Source organism: Prionailurus bengalensis, chromosome A2, assembly GCF_016509475.1.
Source record: "Prionailurus bengalensis isolate Pbe53 chromosome A2, Fcat_Pben_1.1_paternal_pri, whole genome shotgun sequence".
In the NCBI taxonomy this organism is placed as follows: Eukaryota; Metazoa; Chordata; class Mammalia; order Carnivora; family Felidae; genus Prionailurus; species Prionailurus bengalensis.
In genome coordinates, this window is record NC_057348.1 from 146395837 (window position 1) to 146408106 (window position 12270).

The 12270-nt window shown below is 43.6% G+C and overlaps 1 long non-coding RNA gene across 1 annotated transcript; it reads right to left on the minus strand.

The window, feature by feature from the left end:
- Window positions 1–119: 119 nt before the first annotated feature.
- LOC122488750 lies at window positions 120–11899 on the minus strand. Its single transcript, XR_006298681.1, has 3 exons — window positions 9255–11899; window positions 8906–8951; window positions 120–608 (listed from the first exon to the last, which is right to left on the minus strand). It is a non-coding gene; the product is annotated as an uncharacterized LOC122488750 (long non-coding RNA).
- Between the last annotated feature and the right edge of the window lie 371 nt (window positions 11900–12270).

Consider the following 12270-nt stretch of genomic DNA (forward strand, 5'->3'; position numbering starts at 1 on the left):
GCCTGTTTCAGATTCTGTGTCTCCCCTCTCTCTCTGCCCCTCCCCTGTTCATGCTCTGTCTCTCTCTGTCTCAAAAATAAATAAACGTTAAAAAAAAATTTTTTTTAAAAAGTAATCTTCCTAGAACTGCTGTGAGGATTCGGTAACAGAACACGTACAAAAACGCCTTATGATCTGCAAATATTAGACACCGCATGTATTAGTTCCCACCGTTACCAAGTATGTCATTTCCACCTCTCTCATTCACACGCTCGTTGGGTGTCTGCCATGAGTCAGGCACGGTCTTGTGTGTCAGGGTGTGTACCCCAAAGTCAACAGTACCGAGCCTGGTTCTCCCAGTGCCACCGCGAGTCAGGGCAGACGGACAAGAAACAGGAAGCTAGAGCCTAGTATGGTATGTACCCACAGGGGTAGGTAGGAGAGGGTGCTGTGGAAGCACCCAGGAGCACCTGACCTGATCCTGGGCAGTCAGGGAAGCCTACCTGGAAGAGGATTCATCTGAAAGGAACAGTAGTGGTTGGCCAGGAAGAGGACAAAAGAAAGTTTCCATGCAAAGGGCAAGCATGACCTGCTTCATTTGTAGAACCACAAATCTGGACCGGAGAGCCCTGAATGAAGGTAAAGATGGGAGGAATTTTAAGACGAGAGCAGCGCGTGGAGGGCCTTTGTGCCACGTGGGTGGCACAGCAGCTTTCCCTCATGAGACTCTATGTAGCCAACTCAGCAACAATATCGTAAGACAACAGATTTTGGGGTCCTGACAGTGGGCCTGAACTTACCGGAAGGTACAACGTTAATGAGCTCCTATTCATTTCCAAAAATAAAAGAAAGGAGATTCCATCATGGGCCATGCCAAGTTGGTTTTTTCAGTGGTTGGGATAGCTGCTTTGTTAATTACCTTTTTGGGACATACTCTCTTATAAGTATCAGCACAGTTGCTGGAGTCGCGCGGGCAGGCTGTGGTAATACGCGCCATCAGTATCAGGCTGTAATCTGGTGACCCACATCAAGGTACCAGGAGAAGGCCCAGCGCTAGGGGATGTACCACAGAAGACAGCAGACCAAATGAAACTGGGTGGCCCCGCAGGACGAACATGCCTCCAAAGAAGAGTCATTTATGGAAACTGAAAATGATACAAATCAAAAGCTTGGGCTTAGGAGCCAGACTGCTGTGATTTGAATCCTGGCTCCTCCCCCCACTTACCAGGCTGCATCATCTTGGGAGAAATGAGTTGACTTCTCCAAGCCTTAGTTTTCTACCAGAAAAATGGGTATGATGATAGCACCTGCCTCACAGGATTGTTTATTAGAAGAGATAACCAAGTCGAGGACTCTGCACAGCGCCTGGCACCCACTGCTCAGCGGACAGCGCCAGCCCCTGTTGTGACTGCCATCATCAGGACTCTCTGGCACCTGGACTAGAGCAGGTCTCCTCTCACCCATGGCTGACATCAGTGAAGAGTGGAGACCCGAACCCAGAAATGAATTACCCCTGTTAACCCTGACCCCAGAACACTGACGCCACGGGAAATGCAACCACAGCGACCTGGCGTTCTGGGTTAGTCATGGTTGGTACGCATTAGGTCATAGCTCACTGACACTTTATCATTATGGTGGGGATACTTCTGTTTCGCAAGAGAGAGCTCTCAGTTAAATCAGCCCAGGACGAAGGCTACCCTGGAAAAGATTCCTAATCTCTCTAAAACACTGTTTGCGGGCCCTGTGCTGGCTTTTTAGACAGTCCTTCACGGTGACACGAGGGTATACTTCATTAGAGCCTTCTCTTCAAGATAGCTGCCTTAAAAGTTAAAGGATGTACTACCTCAGGTATCTCGTATTTTCCTTCCTAACCCGTTAAATAATCCCAGTGCCTGTGAGTATGTCCCAACTTTATTTGCCGTTTGCATTTAAACTCATTTTAAAGCTATCTGTATCGTTGGCACGTTACCACCTCTGCAGACACGAGGTTCCGTACAGGTGCGACTCACTTGTAAAGCAGCCTCCTCAGGACTCCCAGGGCTCACGTGCTGGGATCTGGTAAGCTAACTTCATCCTCATTCCATAGCGTTTATGATCTCACCATCTTATTTCCTACAGATCTAGCCCGGGAGCTAACTTTTAAAAAGAGCTATGGGCTGAGGCACTTGATGCACAGCACGGTGGTGGCCAGTGGGAAGCGTCTGTCTTCCTCCCACCGCGACGGTAAGGAAAATAACAAGTTATAGCAGTGCTTTCGGACTCTCCTCCCTTGCTCCTGGCAAATTAATGGATGCCAAATAAACCAACCCGCTAGGACTGGCCTATCCGTAGAGGGAAAGGCAGCCCTGGGCTGGGAGAGGTTAGTACTGGTGGGGCTCCTCTGGGCCGAGAGGTGGGCACAGGTAAGGACGGGGGGAGCTGCTTCTCAAAGGCAGGGTAACAGGAAACAACACGGCAGGTATGGGGAATAACAGGCTGACTCTTGCTGAAGCACACACACATGAGAGGGGACAGCAGCAAGAGAAAAACTCTGGTTGTTTCACCGTTTTTCTGAAAATCATTCACTCAAACAGAATGCCTCTTTTGAATATTGACAGTACAAGAGTATCAATTTAGTTTCTGCTGAATTTTTTCGGTAAAGTGATCCTTAAGTGCCTAAGCATTTGCTGGCTAGGCTTCTAAAGTGCTACAGCATTATTCCCTAGGAGCAGGGAATTTAGAACAAAGGTGACGCTGGGGACCACCACAGAGGGAGTCTCCTGAAGGTCAAGGGGGAATTTGCTCCGTAAGCAGCGAGTCAGCTCATCTGCTTCCTGTGAGTCAGGCTTCCTCTGAATGATCTCTGGAATGCCCCTCATCCCTGACAGGAGCTAACGGCTTTGAAGCTCTAGCCCTAGATCCAGCGTCTGGTGAACTTCGTCAGCGGTCATACCCTGGAAAGGATTATTCAGAGAAGCTGCAAAAAACTGTCTTCCCAGATTTCTGAGAGAGTGGTGGATACTCAACGACATTCAAAGTTCTAGATGAAAATCACAGATTCTGGGTAAAGACAAACATTTTCTACATAATCTAATAAAATCAACTTATTTTACAAACAGGAAGTTAAGGCTCAGATGGAAAAAAAAAAAGGTATGAGAATTAAACCATCGTTAATGTCTAGTGGTGACCAAAGGCGAGTCTTTCAATCAGGTTGTACATTTTCCATTCAACTAGCTGTATGCTGCACTAAGAGGCAGACGTGGTAATTCGGTTTACTGTTAACACACGGTTGCAAACCTGTCTCTAAGCTGGGATCCCATCAGGCCTTAAAAACTCATGGGAATTTAGGGAGCTCATTAATTAGGCTGGAAGAGGTGATCAAGCTCCTTTACCTGAGGTTTGACCTAATCGCCACCGTGAACCAGGGACACTCAATGCCAAACAGCAGTACGCACTGCCCTGGGCAAAAGCACCTGTATGCTAAGGGCTCCCATGGCAGGGCCTGATGGCGGCCACTTGGGAAAGTGACCGGATTCTGACAAAAGTTTTCTTTCAAAGCCCACTGTGCCCAGGCGGCCCCTTTGTCAGCTCTGGGAGGACGGAGTCCTTAACAGGGAATTCTGTTTGAAACACAAATGCATCGTATGTGAGTAATCATCATAAGCCTTAAAAATCAAACCATATTCATAAAATTAGATGACCGACACATATCTTGGCATGCAGTTTCTCTTGGTGCATATTACTGTTCATTCTTTTACTGTACTAAGATACATTGCTGAAACTTTCTTGGAAATCAAACCTACAAATTCAAGGAAAAACAAGAGAACAGAATGAAAGGAACTGTCTCTGATATCCCGCTTTTGAATTTAAATGATGACTCAGGAGGTTTAAAAATTATCACATGAATAGGTAAATAATAAAGGGAAAAATGATAAAATGCTAATTGTAGAATCTAGCTGGGGTATATGAGGGGGTTCACTGTAAAATTATTTCAACCTTACTATATACTTGAGATTTTTCATAATGAAATGTTGGAAAAAAAGTGTATCACATCCTCCACACAGATACCAATATCCCCCCAAATTCATGGACTCTTATAGCTAAACATAATAGCAAAAGGTCTTGAAGTATAAAATAAAGGAAGCACTAAAAATTAACAGGGGAAAGATAAATGATTTCATACAGGACGTTGGGTGATTGACTACATGAAAAAAAAATCCCTTATACCTAACTTCTAATTTGGTGAGTTTAATATACAAAATGAAATTATTTTTCAGAAGAATATCTTCTAACTTCTGGTCAGGAAGGAATTCCAAAGCCCAAGTTAACAGGAGAGTCACAAAGAAAAGAAAAAGACAAAAATCACTTATTTAACTAAACAGAAGGTAAACATTCTGTGTCTCAAAAGAATCATAAGCAAAAATTAAAAATCAAAAAAGGCGAGAAAAATATTTGCCCACATATTGCTAACACACACACACAGACACACACACACACAGACACACACACACACACACACACACACACCTCAAAAAAATTAGAGAAACAGTCACACTTCCATAGAAAAGTTGATAAAGGATGTGAACAGAAATTTACAAAAAGAAACTGGGTTAAGAAACACACAAAAAATTTAACCTTTACTGAAAGCAATTACGGAATGCCATGAACCTAGCACAGAGAGGGCAGCCACTGCCTAGCTGTCGAATAAGTGAGCCAAAAATAACGTAACATTTTTCTCTAAAGATTTTTTTAAAAGGTAATACTCAACACTGATGAAGATACAGTGAGATGGGCGTTTCATTCATCGCTAGAATGTGGGTGACCTGGTACAAGTTTTCTAGGAAACAATCTGGCAAAGAGGCATCAAGAATCTTTAAGAAGTTTAATTCTGGGCTTCCTGGCTGGCTCAGCTGGTACTGCATGCAACTCTTAATCTCAGGGTTGTGGGTTCGAGTCCCCTGTTGGGTGTGGCGCCTACTTAGAGTAAGAAAAATAAAAATAAATAAATAAAAAGTTTAATTTCTTTAACTTAATGAACTCACTACAAGGAATCTATCCTAAGGAAGTATTTTAGTATATTATTTAATATTAATATGTTATGTTAATATGTCATTATTATTAATATATATTAATATTATTGCATTACTTTACTATATTTTAATGAAAAATGTCCAAGATTCATAAACTTCAAAGGACAATTATTATAATGTAAAACTGGCTTTAAAAAAAAAAATGGAAGCTGACTAAACACTCTCAGATTGGAGAATATAACACACTGTTAAAAATGTTTTTAAGGCATTTTTAAGAAGCACTTGGAGAAAATGCTCATTGAAGAAATGGGATATAGAAGGTCCTACACAGAATGATGCCAATTCTGTAAACACTGTGTGTGTGCAGGAAGATGCTGGAGGAGAATACAAATGTTCGGAGCTTTGGGTGATGAGATCAGGGATGATTTATATTTCTTCTTTATACTATTTCATATTTTAAAGGCGTTTTATTACAAACAAGTTAGAAAAAATAGAAAATACCATGTAACAATTTGGAAGAGATCCACTGCTTCAGAAACAGGTCTCGCACCAGTCAAGACCACCCACCGGTAAAATAATGACTGTGAGCTGGTGTTGAAGGTCTACACCTCCAGCTCCACAACCGTGCCCACCACCCTGCCCCTCCCCCGGTCTCCTGCACACCTGCCTGTCTGTGTGCACTCTGCTACGTCCAAATGCTGCCTCATCTTCCCTCAGCCCTGCTTTTCGTCTGGAAGTTCCTCTTGTGGTGAGCGATACCACTTAATAACCTAAGCCACTGTCCTTACTCCCCCTTCGCCCTTTCCCACCTCACCAACCTCTCCCGCATCCCCTGCCGCAGGGGTCCTCGTCGTTTCTCCACTGGAGGGCTCCCACGAGGGCAGCTCTCTTTCCATCTGGTCTCCTGGCCTTGTCTGACCTGCCCGGCTCCCCTTCCCCCCAGTTCATTCTCTTCACTGCAGCCCCTGTGAGCTTTCCAAGGTGCGTCCGCCCACGTTACCCTCCCAGACACAGACGTTCAGGCTAAGGTGGTGTGGCGTCTTAGAACCGCTGTCAGGGACTCCCTTCCGGCTTCACCTTCTCTTAACTGTTCCTCTCTCACACCCTCCACTGTAGCTCAGGCGCTGAGCCTCTGACCCAGCGTCTCGCCACAATGCTTGCCTCCCTTGTCTGGCTAACTCCTAGCTAACAAGAGTCAATTCAGACATCCCTTTCACCAGGAGGCCTCACGGATGGCAGCTAGGTGTTACCAGGTCCCACGGCAGGCTGATTTTACGCAACCGCGCCCCATCGCACACTGTGATCTCAATTTTTGTGCCTTTGCCTCCTCTCCCAGAATGTGAGGCCTCGCAAAGGAGGCCCTCAGTGTTTGTTGAATGAATTAATAAACGTTTCCACCATCTCAGACACAGTTACCTATGCTCATCTTGGGAAAGATCTCAACCCAAGATCTCATCAACTCCCTCGGCCAGCCACTCATCTACTTGATAATCTTGGCAACGGAAGTAGTCTTTCTTATCTATTCATCAGCCAACAAATTTATTATACACCTTATGTTCTTTAAAAAAATTTTTTTAATGTTTATTTATTCTTGAGAGAGAGAGACACAGACAGAGACAGAGTGCGAGCAGGGAATGGGAAGAGACAGAGGGAGACAGAATCTGAAGCAGGCTCCAGGCTCTGAGCTGTTAGCACAGAGCCTGACGCGGGGCCTGAACCCACGAACCATGAGGTCATGACCTGAGCCGAAGTCGGACACTTAACCGACTGAGTCACCTAGGCACCCCAATATGCTTTTTTAAAAAAATTTTATTTATTTATTTTGAGAAAGAGAGAGGGAGTGCAAGTGGGAGAGGGGCAGCGAGAGAGGGAGACACAGAATCCGAAGGCACCTACAGGCTCTGAGCTGTCTGCCAGCACAGAGCCCGACATGGGGCCTGAGCCTGTGAATTGTGAGATCATGACCTGAGCCAAAGTCAGACGCTTAACCAACTGAGCCACCCAGGCGCCCCTATATACCTTACGTCCTGACAATATCTCTTTGGTTTTACGTGAATCCATTTGCTCCTGCCCAGCCTATCGTGGAAGTGTTACCAAAGTCCTCACACAAGACAGTCATCTAAAACACTGCAATTTACTGAAAAGCAAGGCAGTGTGCTGGGCCCCAGGGATCTAAAGATGAATCAGACTCCCACTACTCATAGACCATTAGCAAGAAATCCCTTAGACTTTTTCAGGCTAAAACTCTCAGCCACTTTATCTTTTGCTGGAAGAGTATACAACTTTTGTTGCTTGTGTATCTGCTCTTTATAATCACCCCAAATCTTTTTTTCAAATGTGACTCAAATTGGACACAATAATGAGTGTGACTAATGCAAGCCTTGTTTTCTTACCCTTTTATGTCATACTTCTGTTAATACAGCCAAGACTCATATGTCTATTTTTTTCCACAACAGCCTTACAGTACTGACTTGAATTGACTTGATGGGCAGTGAGGACTACAGTTCTTTTTAAATGGTGTTTTTCTGTACTCAACTAAACTACCTTCCATCTATCCCCACCAGATTTCTTCTGCTAATGGAGAACCATTTTCCAGTTTGTTACACTTGTTTTCAATTACATTTCTGGAGTCTGGATGATTTGTAGTCCTAATTTGGTAACGTACACAATGGAAAAGGAAAAAAAAAAAGAAAAGAGATTTCGTTATGTATGTGAAAAATCCTCCCCAACTGTTAACCATGAGTCTTAAAGTCTCTACAACGACACATGGTTAAATGTTTAGGGATCCTGCGGTATCTGTTCGGAGGTTCTGAGAATATTATCCATTCTCCTTACTTATTTAGTATCAGTCACATATTTTCTCCACTCCACCTTTCTTCCTTCCCTTTTTCAGGCTTTGCACCCCTACCTAGCAAACAGAGAATGACTTCTTTCTGACTCGGATGCCTCCTCTTTTAAATCACAGTGTTTACTAGGGAACTCAGGTATGGCAGAATCATGGTAAGGTCTGGCTCTGGGCTGTGTCCTTAACCTGGGGGCCCCAGAGGAGCCCTACTGAGCTGCAAATGCCCTGAAATGTAGGCAACTTACTGTGAGTGTGCTAAGTGGGCTCATAGCTTCCATCATCATCTCAAAGGGGCCCAACACCCTGAAAAGGTTAAGTACCTCAGTTCTAAGGCACTCAGACACAATAAAGCAGTAAACCGCATAAGCAGCACCAGAATGACCGATTCAACTTTCTACTCTGCCATTTCCAAAGAGAAAGAGAAATTCTGCCACAATTCTACATTAAGCATCTTTTGCGTTAATGGAGACCGTAACTTCAAGGTGTGATTTGGGAAACCCAACGTACACGAAAAGATAAGAGGCGATAATCTAACACTTCGAGTGTTAATCACTTCAAATAGCTTTCTACTTTTAACAAAGTTCAGTAATACTTTCTTTGTCCTCTTTTGATACCTTTATAGTTTATCTGGTAACATTGCTTTAAAACCCAAACATCAGGAATCAAAAGGCTTCTCTGCACACAAATGTTACTAACCAAACACATATGCCTTTCACCAACTATTAGTAACTTCATTATTTTTGCCAGAACGTATTGTTATCTTCCATACGTGTGTTTTAAAGAACATCACGAAAACCCTTAATGTAAATATGTCAAAATCAACACTGCCTTTGGGACGATATGCTGCAAAAATCAATCTATCTTAACTCCTAACTTCTATTGTCGTCTGTAGGTTATACCATCTTTTAGAATTATCACCACATCCACAGTATTTTCTACAGGTAAATGTGAAATGTAGTATAAATGGGCCAGGAAAAGATGCTCTTTAAAGCTTTTCCTAGGACGAAAAGCCATTTAGAAATTTAGAAGCAAGAACCAGTGGAAATCGGAAACTGCTGTCATCCATACTCACCACTGAGCAGTGCACAGAGGATTCCGGAGCTCAGGCTGGTCTTGTCCTGGAAACAAGCGATTGAATTCCGTCAGGAAAACAGGCAAGCAGAGACAGCAAATGGCAACACTACCTTTCTCCAACTCCTCTTATTTGCAGACACACACATTTTGGAATCTTCCAGGACTAACAATGAAAACCACACTAGGTTGTTTTCCCAATTCCTATGAAATGAGTCAGTAGGTCAAACAACTTATCCGCTTGGGAGAGAGAACAGTTCCTTAAACTGCACTCACTGTTTCCAGTAACTGTCTTTCCCTCTCTTCGCCCCCTGGATAAAAGGGTGGCCGGTAATCTACGGACAGCTCACCGGGTTCTGAATGAGACACCTCGCAGGCACTGCCAGAAGGTTAGTCTTCTTCCAGTTCTTCCTTGTGAGTATTGAGGAGGAAAAAAAAAAAAATCCAGTTAGGAGTAAGACGTGGATGAAGTTTCTTCGTTTAAAAAGAGCTGCCATAACTTTTTCTCTGTTGAGACCGTACATTTGTTTCTATCTTCTAAGAGGGCAGAACAGTACTTTACATATAGAAGAGCAGTGGCTGTAGCTCTAAAAGCCCCCCACAAACCGCTTCCTTCTGTAAAACGTCCTTTCCTCCTCAAAAGGACTAGTGTAACTCAGAAAAGTAAAAATTAAAAAAAACTCCAATGGTTATTCAGCGACTCCACATTCTGAAAAACCCTTCACAGGCTTCTGTGAATCCCGTGGTTCCATCCACTAAATCATATAAAGCAGTAGCATTTAAGGGCTTGCTGGCAGTCTTTTGAATCCACAACTCAAGACCATGAACACTGGTTTAGCAATAATCATCGAAATCTACCACCTACTCACCGGACAGAACATTTCTTCTAGTTAGCGACCTTCTGCATCGGAAACCACCAGCCACCGGCAACGAATCCATTAGTTCTGAGAACCCACGCGTTTCAGGCAAAATACACAGACGTGTGTCTCTAAACACAGGTACGGAGATCTTCTGTGACAGTTCTTCGTGAAGAGACTGGAAATACTTTTGCTTTCTGTATCGAGAGTACTTTCTTTCTTTTTAAAGAGGAGGTTTCGTTTTGATCTTGAGAAATTTCTGATAAAACCACCAACTGAAAACCTGCCATTATGAGTGAGGGATTTCACAACGTTCATTCCAGAAAAACTGTGGCTATTCATTTCTGGAAGTGATTCACTGCGAAAGAATCGCTGTTGGCGGTGGAGGGAGCATTCATTTTTAGAAGGCAGCCTGCCCTCGGAGCAGCGAGCAGAACCCTCAGACACAGCAGCCACGTGCCTCGCTGACCCCACCGCAGCAACCTGAATCACCCTCCCTCTCGAGATGACGCGTACTGACCAATTTCCTCTTATGACTCCCTGGCTCTACAAAACCCCTTTGGTCTATCACACCCTGAATTAATCCTCTGCTCTGGTGGAAATGTGCAAATAAATCTGGGAGGGCTGCAGCCCTATTCTCCACCTGTCAACGCTCAGTCGCTGGCGAGAAACCAGCATATGGATACTCACTTCCTGTGAGTATTTCTAAAAGAGCTTATGATATTTCCTTCGGAAAAAAAAAAAAAAGTGGGAGGCAAGCAACACAGGGACGAGAAGTAACTCCAACACGCAAAACTAAAAGCATGCAACGTGATCACTGTTTACCAGCCACGCCTAATTTTAATTTGGTTTCTCAACCCCTGTGTAATTAAGACAGCCAAGAGAACAGCATCAGGAGAAAGAAGGGGGGGAAAAAAAAGACATTTCACAAACGCTTAGACCTTCAGTGCGCGTGACCAGAAAAGTAATTTTAAGATTCGAGCGAACCAATCCAGAGCTGGTTGGAGCATTAACCCTTCAAGGAAAGACAGAGTTATTTTCACTTGTCCCCAAATTTCGAATATGGAAATCTTCTCTCCTACTGGGCACTGAGACATGGAAGACCCCAGGCTCTGAGGACCATCCCTAGGGTTTGTGGAAAGAGAGAAGTTTTTCAGATTTGTTGATGATGGGGGCAGAAAAATAGTTATTTGTAAGATCCCATCCATCACATTAACAGGATGGCCATGTGGCATTCACACCAAAGCACCCTTTGAAAACTGGTCATGTAGGGCTAAAATACGACATTTTGTATTTCTCTTGGCTTCAGCCAAACATGATCATTTATGTCAGAGAGGAGCAGAATTTCTTAACAACTGGGCAAATTTAAAAAAAAACTGCTTTTATCCTAGAGAGTTCCGATGGTGACAGAGACCATTTTCTGATGGGACTAGTAGATACTGTGCTGAAAGAGGGGCTTTAAAAAAGTTTGTCCTCTGGGGCGCCTGGGTGGCTCAGTCAGTTGAGCATCCAACTTCGGTTCAGGTCACGATCTCGCAGTTTGTGAGTTCAAGCCCCGAGTCAGGCTCTGTGCTGACAGCTCGGAGCCTGGGGCCTGCTTCGAGTTCTGTGTCACCCTCTCTCTCTGTGCCTCCCCACTTCACACACTCTCTCTCTCTAAAATAAATAAATAAATAAATAAATAAATAAATAAATAAATAAATAAATAAAATTAAAAAAAAAAAAAAAAAAAAAGCCTGTCCTTTATTTTCAGGTTGCTAATGTGCTTCTGTCTTGGGTGGAAGTGGTGGGGAGGGGGCGGGGCTCCTGAAGGTATGAGGACAAAAATACCAGCTTCCACTTAGTGCAAACTCAAGACTAAAGACCAATGAATGGACAGTTGTGACCCAGCACCTTCAGCCCGTGATTTCTAATGTGGTGGCACTCTGCCACTTTTATCCCGACTCTTCTTGGTTTTGAATACTCAAGGTAAACATGGAAAACACATGGGAAGATTTTTTAATAAAGCCATTGTGTTTTATGCTTTGGAAGCCAATGTTCACTAATGCGATATATTTTTATAATCTTTGCCAAACTGATACTTTATTTTATTTTAGTTTTTTTAAACGTTTTTTATTTTTGAGAGAGAGAGACAGAGTTGTGAGCGGGAAAGGGGCAGAGAGAGAGGGAGGCACAGGATCCCAAGCAGGCTCCAGGCTCTGAGCTGTCAGTGCTGAGCCTGACGTAGGGCTCAGACACTCAAGCCAGGAGATCATGACCTGGGCCGAAGTCAGATGCTCAACTGACTAAGCCACCCAAGTGCCCTTCAAACTGGTATTTTAAAAAGAAAAGTAGGGAACCATTTGCATGATATGAATATAATCTTCAAATTGAGAACGAGTAAAAACAGCATCAATAATTGATGTTAAGAATTCTATCCAAAACGACAACACAACATAAGAGTCTATCCTCTGCCCTCACTCCTAAGACCTTATGAGCCTCCTCGACAGCAAGAGGAACATTCTGTATA